The sequence below is a fragment of the Hibiscus syriacus genome, unplaced genomic scaffold, assembly GCF_006381635.1.
Source record: "Hibiscus syriacus cultivar Baekdansim isolate YM2019G1 unplaced genomic scaffold, ASM638163v2 tig00110461_pilon, whole genome shotgun sequence".
NCBI classification, from domain to species: Eukaryota; Viridiplantae; Streptophyta; class Magnoliopsida; order Malvales; family Malvaceae; genus Hibiscus; species Hibiscus syriacus.
In genome coordinates this window covers 257,844-282,170 of record NW_024062746.1, presented here as the reverse complement: position 1 = coordinate 282,170, position 24,327 = coordinate 257,844, and the positions used below count along the sequence as shown (strand labels likewise).

General features: G+C 34.3%; 1 non-coding gene and 2 pseudogenes across 1 annotated transcript; 2 read left to right on the top strand and 1 right to left on the bottom strand.

The window, feature by feature from the left end:
• Positions 1-12,101: 12,101 nt before the first annotated feature.
• LOC120126697 lies at positions 12,102-15,437 on the bottom strand (annotated as a pseudogene).
• A 1,225-nt stretch (positions 15,438-16,662) lies between these two features.
• On the top strand, positions 16,663-16,777 carry LOC120126744. The gene has a single exon (XR_005516483.1). It is a non-coding gene; the product is annotated as a U5 spliceosomal RNA (small nuclear RNA).
• Positions 16,778-18,273: 1,496 nt separating this feature from the next.
• Positions 18,274-24,075, top strand: LOC120126641 (annotated as a pseudogene).
• Positions 24,076-24,327: the final 252 nt, after the last annotated feature.

Here is a 24,327-nt window from a genome sequence, read left to right as displayed (position 1 = left end):
ATCATCATTTTACATTTTAATTTAAATTTATAACTTTCTTAATTAAAGACAACTGGAAATTACATAGTACCGAAAGGGCAGTTCAAGGGTGCTAATCCTTCCTTAGCTGTAACCGACTCCCGAATCCGACATATCTTTGGTAAGAAGCAGATCAGGTAAGATATAAGGTATCCGATTAACCTATTTATTTTTAAATAAATAATCGGTGGCGACTCCAATCCACATTTTTCAAGTCGAAGCCCAATCCCGGGCCCAACCGAAAGACGGTTACGACACTTAGCAAACAACATCTTATAATCGAGTGACTATTTTTATACTTTACCCTATTTAATAAAACTTCAATGTCACGTCTCTTCGACAATAATTACTAAATTATAACCTCAAAACGAACATTGCCGAAAGCTCTGGGTTTTAAGATCCCTACTTAATATAAAAGAGTTGGTGAGATATTCCTTTAAATGATAAAAAAAACGATATTAATTTTGATAAAGATAGTATGCCCATTCAATTTACGACACTTTCTCTTCCTTTATTTTTTTTTCTTTTAAATAATATATATTTAATTTATTTATATGATAAGATTCATTGCTTTGGGAGGGCAAAAACACCCTCCCCACACTCCATCCATACCTTTTATTTGTCGGTGCAATTCTCTTTATCTTTCATTACCCTAGTTATCGTTCCATACTTGTCAATTTGGCTCTTATTATTTTTAAACTAATTTTAACATTTTATGCTAATTATTATTATTATTATTATTTATTTATTTATTGTAATCAACGACAGTTTTCATCGTTTAAAGGGATACATTAATAATTTTTTGTCAAGCTTAAACGCTTAATTATATGTAAAATAATTTCAGGAGTAATATTTATTTATTTTTTCCAAAAATTCAATAATTTAGTTGTGTTTTTTATTATATTCTTGTATCAATGAATCATGATTATGTCTTCTCTTTTATCTTTGCGTTCAAAATTATCAAATTGAGAATATACTTAACTATTGGTGACATTTTAGTATATATTTTAGGTAAATAATAAATTTTATAAATTAATTTTTTTATTTTAATTATTAAAATTTTAATTTATTATTAAACTTTTAAATTGTTCATATTTTAATATTTTTTATCTCTAATTATGTGTTGACATTTCTTTGAATCACATAAGCATCAACTCAATTTCTACACCATTCATTGTGATAATCCTCCATCGTGATTGTCGTTATCAATTATTGTTAGACCTGAAATTTTTAAATCACTCTATTCTAATCTCTAAATCAAAATTCAACCTATAGTTTATTAAAAAAATTTAAATCACCTACGGTCCACTTCATCACCACCTTCCCGTTTTCATTTGTACCATTCTAATGGGTAAATTTTTTAAAATAATGCGTGAGATTTATTATTTTTAAAAAAATGTTTTTAAATTATTTACGCGAATAAGATAAATGTGGTCTTTCAATAGTTTCATCATCTTTTGTGATTCGTTTACCGATGCAGTTAGATCTATTTTTATCTATTTTTTGTTCGAACTTTTTGGTTAAACTTTATAACATTTTCTTTATATGATCGTTGCATGATCTTAAATGATTAATTTTTTTGTCAATAATTATTAATAAAATATTTTAATTATATGTTTGATTTACCTCTATTCATATAAACATCATAAGTAGTTTTAAATATTTTCTACTTTTGATAAAATTTTCTGTTTTTTTAAAATGAAAACAATGACACAAACTTAATGTTGCGGAAGACGGCTATCGAAAAGAGCAAAATCGAAACTGATAATTTGAGAAAATAAAAATGAAGATAAAAGAGACACAAAATTTACGTGGAAAACCCCTAAATAATATAGGGTAAAAACCACGGGCAACGGTAGAAGAATTTCACTATGAGAAAAAAGAAATTATAACCTCTCTCGATCTACCAATGAGAAAACAATGATAATTCTCTCTTGATAAAAAGGAGAAAACAACTCTCAAGAAACTCTCTAAATTATCTCTAGTTTTGGAATAAAGCTAGAATGCTTTGGGATGATTTTGAAGCTAAATGAGCTAGGGTATTTATAGTTGAAACTTAAGGACTAATCTTATAAATACCCATAAGTTTAATGACTAAATTGTGATTATTCCATTTAACTTTTTCAACAATTTGGTGGCCAATATTTGACCAATTTAGCCGCCCATTAATGATCCCAAATTGCCACCCCATTATGTTGACAAATGCTGCCAACTTTTAACAATCTCTCACTTGAAGATTTGATTGGAACAATCATATCTTCACATCATTCTTTATACCTTGTATCATCATGTTGCTTACGTTTTTGTCAGGCCACAAGAGGGTCGACACCAGCTAAATTTATCAGCGTTGATTGCCTTCGTCATGAAATCAGCTATATTGTCTTTGGTATGGATCTTCTGCATATCTACCGTCTCTTCTTCCACCTTTTCACGAATGAAATGGTATTGAACTCGTATGTGCTTTGTCCTTGAATGAAATGTTAAATTCCTTGCTAGATGCAAGGCGCTTTGAATGTCACAAAACAGAGAGACATACTCTTGATTGTGCCCAAGCTCCTCCAATAGCATCTTCAACCAAATTGCTTCTTTACTGGCTTGTGTAGCTGTTACATATTCTGCCTCTGTTGTGGATGTAGCCACAACTGACTGCAATTTTGAAACCCAGCTTACAACTCCACTAGCAACTTTGAACACATATCCTGTAGTAGATTTGATTTTATACAAATCCCCTGCATAGTCAGAATCTACATACCCATTGATTAGTAAATTTGATCCTCCGTAACATAATGCAACATTTGAGGTCCCTTTGATGTATCTCAAGATCCTCTTTACTGTATTCCAATGCTCTTTGCCTGGATTCGCCATGTACCGACTAATCACTCCCACTGCTTGTGCAATGTCTGGTCTTGTGCATATCATAGCGAACATTAAATTTCCCACTGTTGATTCATACGGTACTCGAGACATCTCCATCCTCTCTTTTTCACTGCTAGGACTCATACTGGAGGATAATTTGAAGTTAATAGGAAGAGGGGTAGAAATTGGCTTACAATATTGCATGTTGAATCGTGACAAGATCTTCTTCAAGTAATTCTTTTGTGAAAGCCAAATCTTCCTATTACTTCTGTCTCGGTGAATTTGCATTCCTAGAATCTTGTTTGCTGATCCCAAGTCCTTCATTTCAAATTCCCTAGCCAGTTGTGCCTTCAATTCTTCAATATGATCTTTGTTGGGTCCTGCAACCAACATGTCATCCACATACAACAACAATATAATAAAATCGTTATCACCAGACCTCTTGAAATAAGCACAAGGGTCTGCATTAAGTCTGTTGTATCCAAGGCACATAATGAAGGAATCAAATCTCTTATACCAACACCTCGGCGCCGGCTTTAGAGCGTACATAGATTTGTTCAACCTGCAAACCAAGTTCTTCTTTTCTTTTTCTTCAAAACCTTCAGGCTGGAGCATATAAATCTCTTCTTCAAGATTTCCATGAAGAAAAGCTGTTTTAACATCTAGTTGCTCTAGATGTAAGTTAAATGTAGCACACATTGCCAAAACTACTCGAACTGTTGTTAGTCGAACCACAGGAGAAAATATTTCATTGAAATCAATACCTTCTTTTTGAGCATATCCTTTGACCACCAGTCTTGCACGATACCTCTCAACTTGATCATCACTATTTCGCTTGATTTTGAAGACCTATTTGTTACCAATTGGCTTCCTTCCTTGTGATAGTGGCACAAGGTCCCATGTATTATTTTTATGAAGGGCTTCGATTTCTTCTTACATCGCCATCATCCACAGTGAAGCATCTGAGCTGTTTATTGCCTCCTGGTATGTTGATGGCTCACCGTCCTCTATTAAAAGGCAGTATGCAATATTACCTTCTATAACATAATCTGAGTGCCAATTGGGACGTCTTCTCACACAATCTGATTGACGAGTTGTTGGAGCTTCAGAACTCTCTGGTTCTTGCTCATCATGTGCTGGTTCTACTTCAGAAGAATCTCATTGTTCAAACTCATTTTCCACATGTATCTGTGTAGTCTCTGACTTTTCAGCGCTACCATCTTTTTCTTTTCTTTGTAGCTTATCTTCTACAAAGATAACATCCCTGTTAATGATCACTTTGCGGGCAGTGAGATCCCACAAGCGATACCCCTTTACACCATCAGCATACCCCAAGAATTTACATTTCCTGGATTTTGGATCTAGCTTTGAAATTTCTTGGGAGTTGTACATCACGTACACAATACTTCTAAATACATGGAAGTTTAAATAATCAATTGGTTTACTAGTCCACATATCCATTGGTGTCTTCAACTCTATTGCAGTTGATGGAGCTCGATTCACCAAATAACAGGCGGTATTGACTGATTCTGCCCATAATGATTTTTCTAGGCCTGCATCCCTCAACATTGCTCTTGTTCTTTCTAACAAGGTTTTGTTCATCCGCTCTGCCACTCCATTTTGTTGAGGAGTGTTTGCCACTGTGAACTGTCTTTTGATGCCTTCTTTCATGCAAAAGTCATCAAATTCTTTGCTTGTGTATTCTCCTCCATTATCTGTTCTGAAACACTTGATCTTATTTCTAGAATCAAGTTCAACCCACGCTTTAAAGTTTTTGAAAGTTGAAAACACATCTGACTTCTTCTTAATAGGGTACACCCAACATCTCCTGGAGTAATCATCAATAAATGAGATAAAATATTTTGCTCCACCTAGGGATATAACGGGTGCTTGCCATACGTCAGAATGAACCAATTCTATAACACTTTTGCCTCTAGAATTTGACGTGTTGAATTTCAACCGGTGCTGTTTACTTGTTATGCAATGCTCACACAAAGGAAGTGTTACCTTTGTTAAGCCTGGAAGTAGCTTTTGCACCACAAGAACTTTCATTCCTTGTTCTGACTTGTACATGAGGCAACAGAGGCTTCTGCTTCTAGCAAAGTCTCTCCCTTCAGCATGTACAAGTTTGAAGCTATCTTTTCGCCTTTCAACACCACAAGCGCTCCACGGAGCACCTTCATGATTCATTTCCGTGTTTCAATCTTGCTTGCATTATTATCCAACAATCCGTAGGATAATAAATTTTTCTTTAGGTCTTTCACGTGCCGCACATCTCGAACAACTTTAATTGTTCCATCGTACATCTTCAATTTATGGTTCCCACGTCGATGATCTCTAAGGCATGATCATTGCAACTATACACAGATCCTCCTGATACAAGTTCATAATGATGGAACCATTCTCTTCTTGAGGTCATGTGATATGTTGCTCCTGAATCAATGAGCCATATATCTACAAATCTTTTTCTACCTTCCACGGTGGTTGACACTTCACAGCATAGAGCATCTCTATCATTTGAAGTGTTTGCGGTATTGCCTTGTGGATTGGAGTTTTTATTTAGACTCCAACAATCCTTCTTCAAGTGACCCTTCTTTCCACAATTGTAGCACTTTAAATTCTTCTTGCTTTTCGACTTCGATCTACCATGTTTGTGACTGCTGCTTTGACCACGTTCTGTTGATCTCCCTCTCATCGTTGTCAACGCTTCTGCTTGTTGCAGATTTACTTGTCTGTCTTCCTTGTTCTTGAGCCGATTTTCTTCTTATAGAATAGCAACTGCAACATCATCGAAGACTAGACTAGTGACATTACTGTTTGTCAAGTTGATGATGAGTTGATCATACGAATCCGGTAGACTTTGAAGTAAAAGTTCAGCACGTTCTTGTTCTACTATTTTACAGCTTAAGGATGTAAGCTGAGAAAATAAAGTGTTCAGTGTATTTAAGTGCTCTGTCACTGAAGTAGATTCTAACATCCGGAGAGTGTACAATTTCCTCTTAAGGAAAATTTTATTGTGCAACGATGTGGCCTCGTACAATTTGGTGAGATGATCCCATATCTCCTTAGTTGTTTTCTTCTCCTCAATGCTTGACAATACTTCATTTGCTAATGCTAGATGAAAGTTTGTCATAGCATTCACGTCCATTTCGATCCATTTGTTGTCGTTTGTGAAATTTACCGACCTTTCACTGATAGCTGCTAGACAACCGTCTTTCCTCAGGATGGCATTCATCTTCAATTTCCACAATGAGAAATTTCTCCCATTAAATTTTTCAATATAAAATTTCGTTGCCATAGCTTCTATTACGGATAACTCTCACTATTTCACTATTGTGAATAGTTCTCTGGAATCTTCAAAGAATGAGTAATACCTTCTTACTTTCTTATGTTGGATGATCCACCTTTTGGTGGCAACCACAAAGACGATAAGCATATATTACACACTCAAATCTGGCTCGGGTACCAATTGTTGCGGAAGACGGCTATCGAAAAGAGTAAAATCGCAATTGATAATTTGAGAAAATAAAAATGAAGATAAAAGAGACACAAAATTTACGTGGTAAACCCCTAAATAATATAGGGTAAAAACCACGGGCAATGGTAGAAGAATTTCACTATGAGAAAATAAGAATTACAACCTCTCTCGATCTACCAATGAGAAAACAATGATAATTCTCTCTTGATAAAAAGGAGAAAACAACTCTCATGAAACACTCTAAATTTTCTCTAGTATTTGAATAAAGTTAGAATGTTTTGGGATGATTTTGAAACTAAATGAGGTAGGGTATTTATAGAGAGTACATCTAGATGGATTCCACGTGTTTGTCTATGGTTATGGTCACGATGTTATTGACTTTTGGGGTGACTTAAAATAATGATTTTTTAATATATATTTATTTTTTTAAAAAAAGTTTGATTCGCGTAAAAATTATTATTAAAAGAAATACTTTTTCCTCCGAAATTGTATATTCATTTTTGGTTCATGAAAAAGATCATTATCATGTAATAACTTATTATCAATAGTGATATTTTTTGTTTAAATGACGAAAATATCATTAATTTCGAATTCTTAAATACTACACAATTTTCGTTACATTAGACAAGAATACTCCAAGAATAATAAATTCTTTTCCTATAGATGTATCATTCTCAATTATATTATTCATGATTTACTCAAAATGGTAAACGTAATAATAATATTATTAAAAAATTAAATTAGTAAAATATGAATAAATTTGAGTAATTAAATTTATTTTCTATTTTTAATATTTAATATATTGATCATTTATAATTTTATCAGGTAAAACTAATATTATTGTACAACATATAATTATTCAAAATAATATCCAACTTTAAGTTATTAAAAAATAGATTTTATAAAAAAATATCTTTGTCCACTCGAGATCATAATATTATTTTTTTTATAATATTATATTATATATAAAAAATATGATACTTATGAAAATTATTTAAAAATATAAGGTTGATATACTAATTATATTAATTATATAATAAATGTATTTTTTTTTTAAATTAGATAGTGTAACAGTTATAATAGGTAAACTACTAAATTGGTCACTTATATTTTATATTTGTACACTTTTACTCACCAAATTCAAGATGTTAAATTTTGGTCACTTACGTTACCATTTTATTAAGTTTTGATCATTGATATATTGAATGTCATTAGTTTGGTGATGTAACATATTAATAAAATAGTTTAATTTTTGTTTTAATCATTGCATTTCAGATAAAATACTAATTATGAGCCTTTTTGTAAATTAGAAACAGTTTAGGTACAATATTTTAATTCAACTTTTTAAAATATGGTTTTCTTTATCTTTGCTGAAACTCTACCTCCCCTCCGCTGCTCCTGCTTGTGGCTTTTCATTTGCCTCCTTGTAACCCAGCTTATGACGACACTGCACCAGCACCATAGATGGCGGGGTGCAAAAGCTTTGGTGCGTGGCTAAGCTTAGTGTTCCTTCCGAGACTCTACAGGGAATGTTATTGCTGCTGCTATTTGTTTGTATATAAATGTATTTGTAATTAATGGGTAGTCTATCGTCGCCGGAAATGAGAATGGGGAGATAAGAACAATTATTACGAGCGAAGAAACGGAAAAATCCACCTTATGCTTTAGCAGCGGAAGAGAATAAGCATGGCTTAGTTGCGAGTGAATCATCACTTTACAGACTATGGGATAGAGGAGATCTTCTCAAAAGATTATCAACTTTCAAATCCATCACTTGGTTTGCTAAGCCAAATGGAAACTGTTTCTGTCCGGACACCATCGTTGCTTATGCTTATTATGCTTTCAACAATTACTGACAGAAGACCTAGAGAAATGGAGGAACTTGCAATTTTGCAGGCACTGTTATGATCATCAATGCTGACCTAAGTACATTAGACACTCTTGCCCTCAAATTTAAGGGCTCTTGTCCTTGCTTTCTTATGAAAGTTGTTTATTTACAACATGGTTTTATTGTCGTTTCAAGTTTTCTTCGATGTCAATTTAATCTCTGTTGAATAATGGAGAATGCTGGTTTTGTTGCAGGGGAGGTAAAGTTTCGGCGGAGATGAAGAAAAACATATTTCAAAAAGGTTAAATTACAAAGTTGTCCTTAAACTATTTTGAGTTTAAAAAAAAATCTCATGATTAGTATTTTATCTAAAATTCAGGGGTTAAAATAAAAAGTAAACCATTTTATTGACATATCACGTCATCAAACTAACGATAGTCAATGTCTTAATGATCAAAACTTAATAAATGATAATGTAAATGACCAAAACTCAACTTTTTAAAATTTAGTGAGTAAAAGTATACAAATATGAAACGTAAGTGAACAATTCAATAGTTTACCCATTAAAATATTTCTATGAATTTTCATTTAAATACTTATAATTTAATATTAGAATTTTTGTTAAAAATATATATATTACATATATAATTTAATAAAATATACATCTAAATAATTGTATATTCTTGTAATTAAATATTATAATTTTATATTTTTACTAAACAAATAAAATAAAATAATATTCTCAAAATAAAATTACACTATAATTATCTCATTTTCAAAAAAGTAATCTTACATTCAGTACAAGCTCTACAGTCCAAAACCCACCGCCATGCCCAATCTTCAAACAACCCAGAGCCCGGAAACGTTTAACTGAGCAAACCTCCTACCGAACTAGTCACCGTTACCTGAGCTCCAGTCGCTACCCTCCTTCCGCCTCCGTATTTTCTTCTTCTCCTTTCCATATCACTTCTAGATGGATATGATAATTAGGATGAACAAAGAAAAGGTTTTTTCTGATTCTGTTACATACATGTTACTTCTAGATGGATATGGGTGCTTGGGATTAATGCATTCTGCATTTGATGTTCTCAAGCGAATGTTTGATGCTGGCTGTGAGCCTTCTCATTACACATACTCTTTCTTAATAAAGTACCTATTGAACGAACGAAAGAAAAAAGACGACAGTCCTGCATTGAATATGCCTCCGAATGAAAGTTGGTTAATCATGCTGATGTTTGGAAGACAATGGAATTTGAAACTGCTCTAGAGTTATTTGATAAAATGCGTCAACATGGTTGTGTACCCAACGCTAACACTTGCAACAAGCTTATTATAGGACTTTGTAGAGTTGGACGATTTGTAGTAGCGCAAAATCTAATTGATCATAAGAGAAATCAAGGAATATCTCCTGGTGAAGATGTCTACAATTCTATACTTAGTTGTTTATGTGAGTTGGGAATGTATGATGATGCTGTGATGGTTGTGGATCTAATGATCAATTCTAGTCAGTTACCATATCCGGATTCCTACAGGCAACTGATTTGCAGATTTTATGATCAAGGGGATAAGGAAAAGGCTGAGACAACTTCTGGTAACTTGCTTCGTTGCTGTTATAATTGTGATGAAGTAGCTTGGAAGATTCTTGTCGATGGCTTGCTTGAAAAGGGGCTAGCTGATAGATGCACTGATATCTTTAAGTATCATGGAAAAAATGGGCTGCCAGCTCCACCCTAATACATATTCAATGTTAACTGAAGGAATTGGAGGAGCATAGATTCTTTGCCTTTTTGTTACTGAAAAGGAGGCCATTGCATTACTGTTCCTTCTGGATGGGCGCTTGATGCACAGATTGAAGACTGCAGCATTGTTTTTGGCATGCTGTTTTGATACATAAAACCAGTACTTTCTTCAATTGATGAATTTATACCAGGCTGGCAGCAAGGGAACAATTCTTGACACACCTTAGAATTCCTGGTCAGTTATAGAGGCAGTGACACATTTTGTTCAATCAAGGGAACCACTCTAGTTGAAAATCTTGAGGAAAGTACACATTTTCTTTTGTCATATCTGTTCAAATACTAGTGTTTTTTGGGCTCTCTATTAATCATGTTCTTTGCATTTAAATGGAGTTGTGCACAAATGATTCATACCATTGATGAAGTTATTTTTCCTGATGAACTCTGACATGTTCTTGACCTTGATATTGAAGTCTTATCTGCTAATCGACTATAGCTTACCCTTATGCCAATCTTACATAACTTGACCGGAATGTGTTTGCAGTGACGAAGTTTGGGAAGAAATGACCTGTATTTTACATTCAACTTCCATTTTTTCTTTTTGGTTCTATGGTGCAAGAGCAATGCTCAATCATTTATTTTGTGTGCACTTGTGCTAGAATGGCATAACATTTATGTCCTGAGTGGGGAGACATTCGCTTTTTCCTTCTTTTTTTTTATCAAATGAAGAAAGGAGCTTTAATAACTTTTTTCTTCTTCGTTCACAGAGTAATCCATTCAAGGATATGAAAGACGCAAACATTTACTCAAAACAGCAGTAAGCCGAGATTTTGCTACCATACACGAGAGGGATGACTAAATGGATATTATACTCCACAGGCAACTAAATAATTTTTCAACTATGTTTGTTTCCTTTTTCTCGTTTGGTTAATATCGATCATGTAAGATAATCGTCTACTTTAATTTCCTTGCAGCAGAAATCCATGCCTACCCACAAGAGCTACGACGAGCCTACTGCAATCAAACCAGTTCGAAAGCACCATACTGAACCTAGCTGGCACCATTGGTACTCACTTCAATTATCCAAAAAATCCCTTGATTTTGGCATCTAGATTAGAGGTTTCTAACTGGCTAACCCCATCTCATATGAAAAGAGAAAAGATTTGTACGGTGATAATGACATTGAACTTGGCGTACATAATGAAAATCTGTGGAAAGTGTTTAAGGTTGATCATACCAATTTTGTAATTGAAAGTTTTTTTCTGGGGTGACTCTAAGAAACACTGAACATCTTCACCAGTTCCTTTCAATCTGTGAAGCCGAAATATTTCCCAAACACTCCAAGGAAAATTCATCTTTGGTTGAAATTGGAAAAAAAGAAAAAGAAATCGACAATATGATGATGAGGATTAATTTCTTTATAATTAAGACCTCAAATAGGTAAATCAATACAAAGTATTCATATAAGATTAGTCTAGACTTATATATTTTATATTTGAATATGATTAAGAAATATAGTAAAATTTTCGTATCAATACGCACATCTAATCATATTTTAAACAATTTTAAGAGTTATTTGTTAAATGTTTCCTATAGTATAATAAATTAGTATACAACATTTGAAAATTATTTAAAATATTTTTTACTTTTTTAATAATTAATAATTTATTGTTTTATAGTTTGTGATATTAGTTTGCGATATTTTTTTAATTTTTTAATAACACTTTTAGTTTTTAATATATATATATATATTAATTGTTTTAAATTAATTTTTATCTTTATATTTGATTTTTTGAATATTTTTATATTTTGAATTTTAAATTTAAATTCTAAAATAACTTTTATTTTTTAAAATATTAAATAAGTTCCCGAACTTTAAAAAAAATTGATCCTCAAATTCAATCATAAAAATTAATTTAACATATTTATCATGACATTAGCCATCGTGAACCACCACACCAATCATTGTGGACTATTATATAAGTATTGTAACAATCAACGTCGTTGGTCAATAAGTTAAATTTTTTTTTCCTGAATAGGATTACATGGAATGTAAAAATGATTTGAGGTCCCGTTGGTTTTTTAAAAAAGTTTGATGTTTTAAAGTCAGTTGAAGGAAAGAAACAAACTAGAATTAATAAAATAAATAATGAACTAAAATAGTATAAAACAAAACAAGCATGAATGAAACAACCAAGTGATCAGTTTACTTAATGCTAGAATTTGCTACTATGCGCAGATCTTAGTAAAACAGTGGTCATCCGAGTATTCATCCGACGCAAAATCGAAGACTTTTGCTTCTTCGATTTGCCGCCGAAGATGAATGCGCTCAGAGGAACCTTTCCGGACCTACTGTCGGAGCGATGCACTCTGCCGCCGCTTCGACACTTTTTAGACCCGGAAAGTCCCTCGTCTCCACTCAATTTTGCCTGGTTCCTAGTAATTTCAAGCTGCAATCTTGTTACATTATCCAAACCAGCTTCCAGTTCATTTGCAACTCTGATGTTCTCTTGTTTCATGTTCAGGATCTCGCCCTGGAATCTCGCTGCTTGGTCACTTCTGAACTTGAATTCATCATCTTCAGCACTTGCTGTCAAGGCCATTGTTATTTCTTCTTGAAGCTCGCACAAAGACGAAAATCTCTCCTTCAGTTCTTCTCTTAGCGATTCGTCTTTCTCCGTCCAGACAGTCAGTTCATCGTGCACTTGTCTCAGATGTTCGGACAATTGTTTCACATCGGATTGCAGTGTATCTTTGGAACTGATACTTCCGTATTGCTTTCGTTTTGCTTCGATCTTCGAAACCTCGAAGGATAAATTTTCACTCGAGTTCTGAACATGTTTACCTCTTGGAATGTAGTGCTGAATCTGCACCAGAAATCCAAGTTCTCTTCCAGAAGTTCATCGATGTCCGCTCGGGAATTGTTTTCGATTTCTGAGGTAGTTCTAGACTTTTCGATTTCTATCATGGAATCGAAGTCTTCTTTTACTTCTTTCTCTGCATCCCGAGTTTCAATAATTAATGTTTTCTCAGAAATCACTGTTCTTGGTTCAACATTTTGATCAGCATTGTTGTTTTCTCCAAGGCCTGTTTGAAGAAGGCTTAGTTTCTCTTGTAAGGATCGAATCAATTCATCTTTCATGGCATTACTCTTATTAAGTTCTTTCAACTGCGACATCATCTCAAGCATCCCTCCCTGGTTATTTGCCTTGACTTCCTTGAGCTTCTTCTCCGTATCCTTATTCCTAAGCATTAAACTGTATTCCATCAACAAATTCTTCTCTTTGTCTTCCATTTTATGTTCTTTTGATCCGAGCTTGTCGATGTTGTTCGCTCCTGGCAAACAAGCACCTGGATCAACGTTGCCCACTGCTTTGAGGTCTTCACGTTTTTCTGAAGGTTTCGAATTTTCATGGCTAATAACCCCTCCTTCATTTGTAGAAGTAGCAACAGATTCATGCTCTTTCAGGTCGAGGTTATTGTTGTCATTCCCTTCTAATTTCTCATTGCCGCAGTTCGTAAAGCCATCATTGTGATCGAGTTTTTCTCTGGTCTCTTGTGAGTCTTTTGGTAATGAAGTTGACATCATGACAATCCCTGGTTTTGCAGCCTGAAGATCTTTGCTTCCATTGTTGTTTTCTTCCTCGGCAGACTCTTTTTCGGATTCAACGTTTGCTAGAGAATTCTCTTTAAGCTCCATGCCTGCTTTTACCATCTTCAACTTCTTTTCACCACCTTTGATCGCCTTCTCATTGGATGATTCGAATGCCATGGATGAGCTCTGGTCTTTTTCGAACTTCTCTTTGATACTAAGAACTTTTTCGGATAGGTGATCAAGACTACAATGTGCTTCAGTGAAATGGGTTTGGAGACTGTTGTTTTGATCTTCAAAACTCTGGCTCAATTCCAGAATCTCATTCAACTTCTCCTCCATCTCCCTTATCTTCTTCTTCACATCATTTTTCCCATCAATCAATGTGTCCTTATCATCTTCCAACACCTCGATCCGAGATTGAAGTATATCAATCTCAGTTCGTAGTCTCACGACGAGAAGTGACTGAGATGCGACTGCACTTTTTAAGTTGATCACATTTTTCACAAGTTCATCGATCTTCTCTGCCATCTCTGTCACACTCAAAGATCCACTGAAGAAAACCTCAAACTGTTGCTTGATCTTTTCCCTCAGAGATTCTATTTCCTTCCTCTTTTGGACATCATCATTTTCACCCGTTTCTTGTTCTAATCTTTTAAACTTTTCTTGATTGAGCTGTAACTTCTTCAAGGCATCCAATTTTTTCCTAGAAACAACAATCCTTTTCTTCTCAACTTGAGCTTCCTTGGCGGATCTCACCTGTTTGTCCTCCAGTTGAGCCAATGTATCTCTGCAAGATTTCAAAGCAGTCACTTCCATCACGATTCGAGCCTCGTCATCCGCAATCGCCTGACCTTCACCAAACTCGTCTTCCAAACTACAAAGTTGCTCGTGAATCTCTTGAATCTCATTATCTAATTCCCAATACTTCACCATTGCACACTCATGCGTGCTTCGAGCGAACTCTTTCTCGGTCTGCAACTCCAGGATCCGTTTCTGAAGTCTATGAATCGCATCAAGTCCTTCATGTATACTCAAACCAGATTTTGGAATCCAATGAATACTCCCTTTTGGTGATATGATCTTTTGTTGTTTTCTCTTGATGCCTGATGCTGCCAAGCCCTTCACATCTCCAACGGTAGGCTTCGGAACCTTGGGAACGGTAGGGACATCGCCTTTCGAGTTCTCGGCGATATGCGGAACAAAGCCTTTCGTGTTGTCAAGGACATATGGGATGTAACCACCTTTCGAGATCTCCCACGACTTCTTTGCGGACTTTGGTGATCCGGATTCATCTTCATACTCCATTGCAAACTGGAACTGCTCTGGAAAAATGGAAGCGATGGTGCTGTTTGCATTTTGGAGATCTGTGGACAAGTGATTATATCTTTCGGCTAAGGCTCGATAAGCCCTATAAGATTCTTCGACAAAATTAATCAATTCGGGCCTCTTTTTGTAGTACATTTCGGCTCTCCTCGCAAACGAATCTCCATCTTCTTCGATCAGCTTAAGAACAACCTTCACCTTTTCCTCCATATCTGCATTTCCTCAGAATCTTCCAATCATACAAATAAAGACTTGAGTGTCTCAAAGCTATGCCATAATAATAATCGTAATAACCATAGATTTGTATTAACAACGAAAGAAAATTTCATCAACAACATTATAAGAAAAGACTGGAAAACCATATTCATAAATAAAAAATCCGAGAAAACCAACAAAAACAAACATGTTGGAAAAAATATAAAGTACCTTGAAGGCTTTGTTCCATCCATTTGGACTGCTTTGTTCTGATATGACTAGCCCACCACCATGAATATGCATTATTAGCTGCTCTCTGCAACATCTTCACAATTCCTCAATTTATTTTCTCTGTATTGGGTTATAGGAATGTGATCATGGAGGGGGTCTTAGTTTTTTTTTCTTTTTTTCTTCTCTGTATTTGGCGATGGGAATGTGATCGGGAAGGGGAACATGCTAAATAACCCATGAAAGTGGCAATGTACCTTCAAAAAAAGAAAAACAGATTTGAAGCTTCAGCCAGTAGTATAACTCCACGTGGCATACTGTAATAATCTGTCATCCTGTTAAAGGCTGAACAGCTTTTTAGAAAAATGGGTTTCAAATAACTGGAGAATGCTTTTAACAAAGTGTTTGAAGATTAAATTTAGGTGCCCCTAATCATTTTGATAAGCCATTACAGGTAATTTCAGTTATTTTTTTTGGAAGGGTACCATCTGAAGCACTATTTTAATCGTTTCTGGTGGATTCTTATTTGGACCTTGACCAATGTATTACCTATAGACATTCTTCTACTTTTTTTACATTTTGTGTCCTGGAATTTAACATTAATTTGTATCCGGGTCATAAAATTTTAAATTTTACACGTATTGTAAATTATACATACAATTATCATGCGCATAACACAAACATGCAAATTAGTGTTAGAAATAAAATAATAGTTTTAAATTCTTCCTATTAAATTTAGAAGTTAATATGTGCCCCCCCCTATTCCCTGGGCAAAAAAAGCAAAATCTTAAATATCATAGGTATCATTGCTCATATAATCGGGACGATAAGATTCGAGATTAAATTGGAGATCTGTCTATAAATGATATCAACACTATCAATGTATAATCTCGGACTCTCATGTTCACTCAGCCACCACTAAAGTCGAGCACTGGTCTGGCCATCTTGCATCAACCAGGTCGCAAACCCTGGTACATTCAGGACATAAGCAGCAAAGAAAAAGCTGATACGCATTTGCAAAGCTATGAACGTGTAATCAATATGTTCCGTAAAGTGATCACATAATAAACGAGAGAAAGTTGGTGATGTCGAACACAATGTGAGCGGCAAAGCATGTTTTAGAGTGGCAAAATCTCCTGCTAGTTCAATTGTTCATCACTCGATACAGAGAGGGAAGGTCCCTTTTTTCTTCATTGTTTTGAGAATGATGGTATTCAAGCAACCATCTTTTCTCAGATTTCATCAACCCTGATTCGTCTTTATTCCAGATGAAAGATAAAATAGGAAGATATGAAAACTTGGAAACAGTCTTGGTACCGGCTCAATCCCACACGGGTAAAACATAAAGGCTGACGCTCAAACTACAACTATATAAACCAATGCAAACCAGGTTTCCAAGGCATGGAGCCGTATGGTGAGCACATAGCGAATTATTCTTTCGCCTTTTACTAAAGAATATTGTGTGCTCGCCACTATTAGCGGCATACGCCAATTTTTGGAGTGCTTGTCCTTGCTAACAAGTGCTAACAATTCTAGTTTCAAAATTTGATTCGAATTCAGCTATTAGTCATTGTTGAATCAGATAATAGTTTTAGAGTCAGCTCTACAGCTCGAATTGTTAATTTGAAAATATGTATAGATAATTTTTATTTAATAAATCTTAAATAATAATTGGATAAAATTTTGTTCTATTATTAAATAAATAAAATTGTATGGTTGCTCAATTTGTTATTAATTACCTAACAATGTCCAAGAAAAAAAGGCTTGGTTTTAATATTAAATTAATAGTAAACAAGAAACTTAATTTTATTGTACATACCATAAAAAATTTAATTTCAACTTTATAAATACTATTTTCAAGCTCGGTTCATGTTTAAATACTAACGTAGTATATATATTTTTTATTTTTGTAAAATTATTCCATTGAATAAAAATATTAGTTATATTTAAAAATATAAAATAATTTTATTGATAAAAGATCATCTAATTTATATATTATAATTATATTTATTGATAAAAGAATTTATGATATATTTTGAGTTTGCGAATAGAACAAATAGGAAGGTTGCGCTTGCCTCCACAATGCCCGATCAGAATTAGCCTTTATAGTACTCGATCAGAATTAGCCTCTGTAGTACCGATCAGAATTAATAGATTAATATTAATAAATCGAATACCTGATTAAAATTAATCGATTAATAAATCGAATATCCTATGGTTATAAAATAATACCCAACGCGACAATCCATGAGATTAAATATTAATTACTTTTAATTAAAAAATATATATTATAAATTCTTTTTATTATATTGATTGTGGTCTGAATCAATAAAAAATATTTACATGATTTTTTTATTCATATATTTTTAAATTACAATATGTACTCATATTTTATATTATTTTTATAAATAATTTATTGGAAATTATCATTGATTGGATGACATAAAAATATTAAAATGAATCATTTTTATTAATTGAGATGATAATTTAATTAACGAGGAAGGTTTGTAAAATAATTTATATTTTAACCAAAATAAAAGAAAATTTTAAATTTAGCACACAATATTATTTGATAATAAAATGAATTCTTTGTTCGCTCTTTCTTTGTGCCTTCTCTTTCTACAAGCCTCCCACAGGGGAGAAAAATATTACAGAAAGAGCCAATCTTGAAATTTCTGCGAAAATATTGTCGAAACTTGAAAACCTCCGCTTCAGGGTAAACTATCATTATCGGCCTTTCAAATTTTCAATTTATGTTTACTTATTCTCTAGTGGATTCTTCATTTCCTGCTATGGAGTTTTTTATTTGTTTCTGATTGTTATATATGTAAATTCGTGTTACCCCCAGAAGCACAAAATACTGCTCAAAATTATATTATCTCATATCTGATTGGTGGAATTATGAATTTTTATATATAAAATTTTCGATTCTAGTTGTCAGGAAACTTTTATCGTTCTTATAAATTATATTTTAATCTTCTGTTGGCACATCAAAGCTTTAATTTTCTCCGGCTGGTGAATTGTGAGATTTTGGACAAGGGTTTCACTTTAATAATATCCGTTCTGAGTTTGAAGCTTAGCCTTCATTGGAATATATTATTATCTTATGCTACTAGTGACGCCCTGCAATCCACTGGTTTAGCTTCAACAATGTCTCTTTCTGGTTCTTTGCAATTGTCCTATGATTTGGGACTTTGCAAGAACCAGGCATACAAGAAAAAGTTTAAGGTACAGGATTCCCCATCCCTGTCTAAGAAAGCATTTTGCATTCTGTTTTGAAATTTTTATTTGTATATTGAAATTTTTTCTTCCCTCTTTTATGTTTTCAGGTTCCATTTGGAAGGGGGAAGTTGGATTTGTTAAGCTCCAACCTCTCGTCCCGTCCTTCAGTGTGATTTCGGTGCTTCTTGTTTAGGATACTATTTTCTGCTATTTGTTAACTGTGATTATGGACATTGAATTGTCTAAAACAAGAAAAGGTGTCACCTTAATTAATGAATGCATATGTTCAATATAAGTTGTTGGATTTTGCTGCTGAAGTATTCTTAGCATTCTTGTCTTGCTATTTGTGGTTCGTTAAGGATATGGTAGGGCAAATTTAAAACGGATGTTTTTTCTTCACGTGTGACAGAAATATGATAGCTTTTGCTTCTTGATATTCCCCATTTTGAAGTGCATGGTAACTGTTTCATGAAGTTGTAGTTTCCATGCCTGTTTTCATGTCTACTAGCAAGCTGTAATAAATGTGTCTATTTCAATTGCTTAACCGCTCAATATATCAATGCTGTGATTGTAACATGTTGTCTTGAGTACGCTGGATGCCTGGATCTAAATGCTAGATTTATGTTCTATTTTTAAATTTCATGTAAACATGGCATTCAGATAAGCTGAATTTCTTCATTCTTTTGCCCATATTAGTGATTATTATCCAATTGCAATTGAACTTTGAACTATAAACTATCAAGAGATTCTTTCATTTATTAGTATTAGGTGAATTTATGTTCTTTAAGTGATGTTTGGGGATATATTTTTTTCTTCTCTTCTTGCCATAGTTTGTGCAACAGGATGCCTGGAGAAGTCGCCTCTCCAACAATTTGTACAAGCCAATGCATTCTCTTCCATACACAGACAATGCCTTTAGGTGTCATGCTTTTGGAGTACCTCCCCAAATACTTGAACTACCTGGTGTAAAAGCTTCATCTATTGCATTGACAAGGTCCGCTTTCTCCCCTGCACGGTCATCAGTTTAACCGTGCAGGCATATCAGAACCTCAAGATTGACGTGTGATCATTTTCGTACTGAAAATGTGTTCTCTAATTAGTTCGTCATTTCTAGTATTAACTTTTCATTTAGGTTCAAGTTCTAACACTTGTCTATAACTGTTATTTAAGAGAAATTGCTTTTTCTGCTTTAGATCATTTGTTTTACTCATGGTTTCATGTTTCTTATAGGAGTTTATTTCCTTAAAACAGTACTGCTTCTGTGGTTATTGTCTTTATGTTTAGTGACTGCAAATTTTTTATGCATTTAAGATTTAGCTCTTTGTATTTCAGGTCATACAATAACTTACAAGCTAGTCCCATTGTACTTAAGTTGATTCCAGCAGTTACTATTATAATTTTTGCCCTATGTGGTGTCAATCCACTTATTCAACGGAGTAGAAGCCTAATTCTCCATGTAAGCATGTTCCTGTGGGCTCTGTTATATTCTATGATTACCTGCAGAAAAGTGATAATAGTTGGAAGAAGAGCAGAACACATTATGTTACAACTTCTTATGTTCAACCTTTGCTGCTGTGGACCGGAGCAATACTCATGGGCAGGTTCCAAAATGTTTTATATATATATATTGAATGTAAAAGGTGTTCTATATTTTGCTGTTATAAAATGCAAAATCTGTTTTCCAGTTCTTCAACTCACGTGCCTTTTATTGGTGTACTTCTTGCAGAATACTGGATCCATAGTTCTCTCTACAGAAGCTAGCCAAGTTGTTAAGCAAAGGCTTTTACATTTTGAAAGATCATTGTCAACTGTGTTGGCCTTCGCATTTTGCTTATCGAGGTGAGCATTCATTCTCCTTTTCGTTTTTGGTTCTTGATGAGGATGGTCAATGACTTTAAAATGATGTAATATGAAGTACGGTTTGATTTCCTGTATTTATAGTGTTTCAGAAGCTTGTTCAACTGAAATTGACTTTTAATTGTTGATAATGCTTTCCTAGTTGTAATTGTCTGTGATATTTGTTTTGTTGACCACTAAACATGCTTATGCTTTTATGCAGCACGGTTCAGCAAATGCAGAAATTCTTATGGGAGATGAGTCAGACCAATGATACAAGAAATGTTGGTGACATTGCTCTAACATAAACCAATTGATTTTAATTGCTAATATTCATGTAATTGCTATTGTTTATTGCTAAAAATAGAAGTGTGTGTGAAGTGCAACACTGATGCCTCACAGTAGAGAGATACCAATAAACACATTAGTTTTCTTTCATTAATTTTATTTATTTACATAATTTTATGGTTGTTTCTAAGACACCCTTAACCAAAGTGTTGCCCTTTTAACTAATTCATGATCTCTTTACTTTTTAAGCAGATGAGTTTCCAGTTTGCTGGGAAAGCTATATACTCTGCAGTTTGGGTCGCTGCTGTTTCATTGTTCATGGAGTTGCTGGGTTTCTCTACACAGAAGTGGCTAACTGCTGGAGGTCTAGGGACAGTTCTGCTGACTCTTGCTGGTTGTGAGGTTCACCTAAATAACATTTTTATGTTATTGCACTTCAGCATATATATATTGAATGTATGTCTGCGTTGATATTCTGTTTTAGTATATACATTTTCTCAATGCTTGATATTCTGTTGTTTGTTTCTGTAGATATTCACAAATTTTCTTTCAGGTGCAATGATTCATGCTACTCGACCTTTTGCTGTGAATGAATGGATTCAAACAAAGATAGAGGGATATGAAGTTTCTGGTACTGTTGAGGTTTGTATCTGAGCCTTGTCTCTGGATTTGTTTAGAGAAAAAGGTGGAGCAATTACTTAAATACACACTTCATGGTTGTAGTGCTGGTATTAGATATCAAAATTATGATTGGGTTTTCATTACGTAATTCCCTTAGTCACTTGAAAAAATATCCCGAGGATTTTCTTACATCATCTTTTTTCACATTTACTATATTGGTTGGTGGTCACCAACAATAATAAGAGGGGAAGATCATGAAGCAGTTCACATTCCAAACCACAAATTTACCGTAAATGTTGTGAGAAATCTCACTCGGAAAACTCATTGGTGCATTAAAACTCACCTGGCCATCAGTCACATGGATGTTCATAAGATTAATGTAAGGAGTTAACTTAGCATGTCAAAGCTTCTATTGCACCTATGGGAGACATTCAATTTCCATTTCCATTTTTATGGTTCTTTTGGGATTGCTTTTGTCTGTGCAGAATATAGTTGCTGACATGCGCAAGGTCTTGGCTAAGAATCCTCAGGTTGAGCAGCAGAGACTGCACATAAGAGTATTTTTGGAAAATATCAATCCCGAGAATCAGAATCTTTTGGTTCGTATCTTTAGAAAACCTTTATTTTTTTCCATCACTTGATAAAAAAATTATAAGATCTGTCAAGTGACGCTAATAAAATGTGTCTCATCCAATGTCCTTTTTTATATGTTAGTAATATAAGTGTGTGGTGTAATATCATGCCTGTTCCACTCAAATCTAACCAACCAAATGACATCTTTCAATTTGATTACATTAGTATGTACTTAATTTTGATTGCTTGTTTATGATTGACATGTTCCACATATTTTCCTTTAAGCATTTCAGAGCACCTTATTATCCAAGAACTTCCAATTTCTAGTTTGTTTTCTCTTAAAGTTTTTGTACAAGAGATACAGTAAACATGTTTACAGAATGCCCTTTTCTGGTAAATGGTAACGAGGAACAAATCTGTAAGATTTTGCTAAGCGTGAAAGGAAGAAACATGACCCTTATTACTGGCTGTGATACCGGACATATACAATGCATTAGTTGTTGTACGAGTTTTGTCTCTATAATCTTGCCTTATTCTTTCCCCTTTTCTTTCTTATTTTGATAGATACTAGTGTCATGTTTTGTAAAAACTTCCCATCATGAAGAGTACCTATGTGTCAAGGTAAGAGTCCTCTGCTATAATTTATACCTTTCAATATGAATATGGCCTAAGGCAATTGGATTCCATGGTGGTTTAGTGCATCGGTAACAAAGGCAGTAGCACAGCATTTTAGGAAAATGTTACAACTTGAAGTTGGCAGCATTAAATGCTGGCTATAATGGTAATTCAATCTTGATAAAGATCCGTGAGAACGTTAAAATAATCAATTATATAAGTAGCAGCTCAAATAAGTCCCTATTCAACTTTGAGAGATTTAATATAAATAAATATTTAAGGACAAATTTGTGTTGAATTAAGTATGCTATCCGTAGCCATCATCTTCTCTTTCACAAGCAGTAGTTTAATCCTTGGGTTTCTTTTATTTTGTTGGTATACGCCTGCATTAGGGTGCTGATTGTGAACATTCATATCTTCTCTTGATTTCTGATTAAAAGGAATCTATTTGATTGTGCTGATTTATATTTCCTGTCTTCGACAATATCTTCTGTTAAGTTTGATATATAAGAATGGATCCATTATAAGTCTTTTTGGTGGATGATGCAGGAAGCTATACTTTTGGATCTCCTAAGAGTCATCAGCCATCACCATGCAAGGCTTGCCACACCAATTCGCACTGTGCAGAAACTATATGGTGATTCCGACTTGGAAAATATACCATTTGCAGACTCAATGTATAACCGTGGAGAGGCGTCCAACAGACCTTTGTTACTGATTGAACCCTCTTACAAGATCAACAGTGAAGATAGAACAAAAGGCCGTTCATTGCGTCCTGCCGGAGAACAAGAAGGTAAAACCACAGACAACAAAGCAGGAACAACACCAAAGCATGATTCCAAATTCTGATTCCAAGCCCAAAGGAACACCGCCAGTTGAACCCAAAGCAGATGGCAATATTGGAGAAGTTCCAAATTCTGACACCAAGGAGGAATTTAAGGCATCATCTGATCCCAGGACAGAAGATGAAGTGCCCTTGAAATCACCATCAAAATCTGCCCCCCAAAACAAGTTCTAAAGCTGCAGAAACATCTACTCCCAACCCAAAAGTTCTGATACAATCTCCGATAATCTGCTCGAAAAGATCACTGACAAGAAACAGAAAATTGCTAGGCCGAACAGCAAGTTGGATAATCCTTCAGTATCCTCACCAGAAACTGGAATTGACAAAGCAGGTGGATTACGAGAACAGTTCCAATCAAAACAGGAAGGTGAGAAGCTGCCAGTCTCTCAGCCACCAAAAGCAACACCTGACTTGGAAGAAAATATAGTTCTCGGCGTAGCATTAGAGGGCTCAAAGAGAACACTACCTATCGAGGAAGGGTTGACTCCATCCGCGGCAGGTGTAAAAGAACTGGCTTGTGCAAGCCGGAAGGGAAACGGATGCTGAGGACAGGAAAGATGGTCAGATATGATCCACTCCAAAGACCTCTGATAACCAGTGATGTATTCTAAAGGTAACAACCGATCCCCAGAGTTTTCAACTTGAATTGTCTAAACACTTGCTGACGCCTACACTATGGAGCTGGATTTTCATCACATTGCCTCATTCCTGTATATTATCTTCTGGTCACTCATTCTTTATCATGCTTAAAATATAGCATCCATTTATATGAAAACAAATGGTAATAGATCATTTTTCCCAGTTTTTTTAATTACTTTTGCGATGATTGTAGAATCATTCAATTCGAAAGGCAATTTGAGGCAAGTATTGCATGGTTCACAAGACTGAGATGTTACTAAACAGGCTATATTTGCCAGTTCCTTTGTTCTAAATTTGCTTTTAAGCTGCATTAAAAGTATGATTGTTATTATGGGCTTGGGCAGTCGAATTGAATGTTGGCAGAACTTCCATGACTGCAGCAATATCTCAGATGAATAGTTTGCTTTGTGAAAAATAAAAATTAAACTTTTT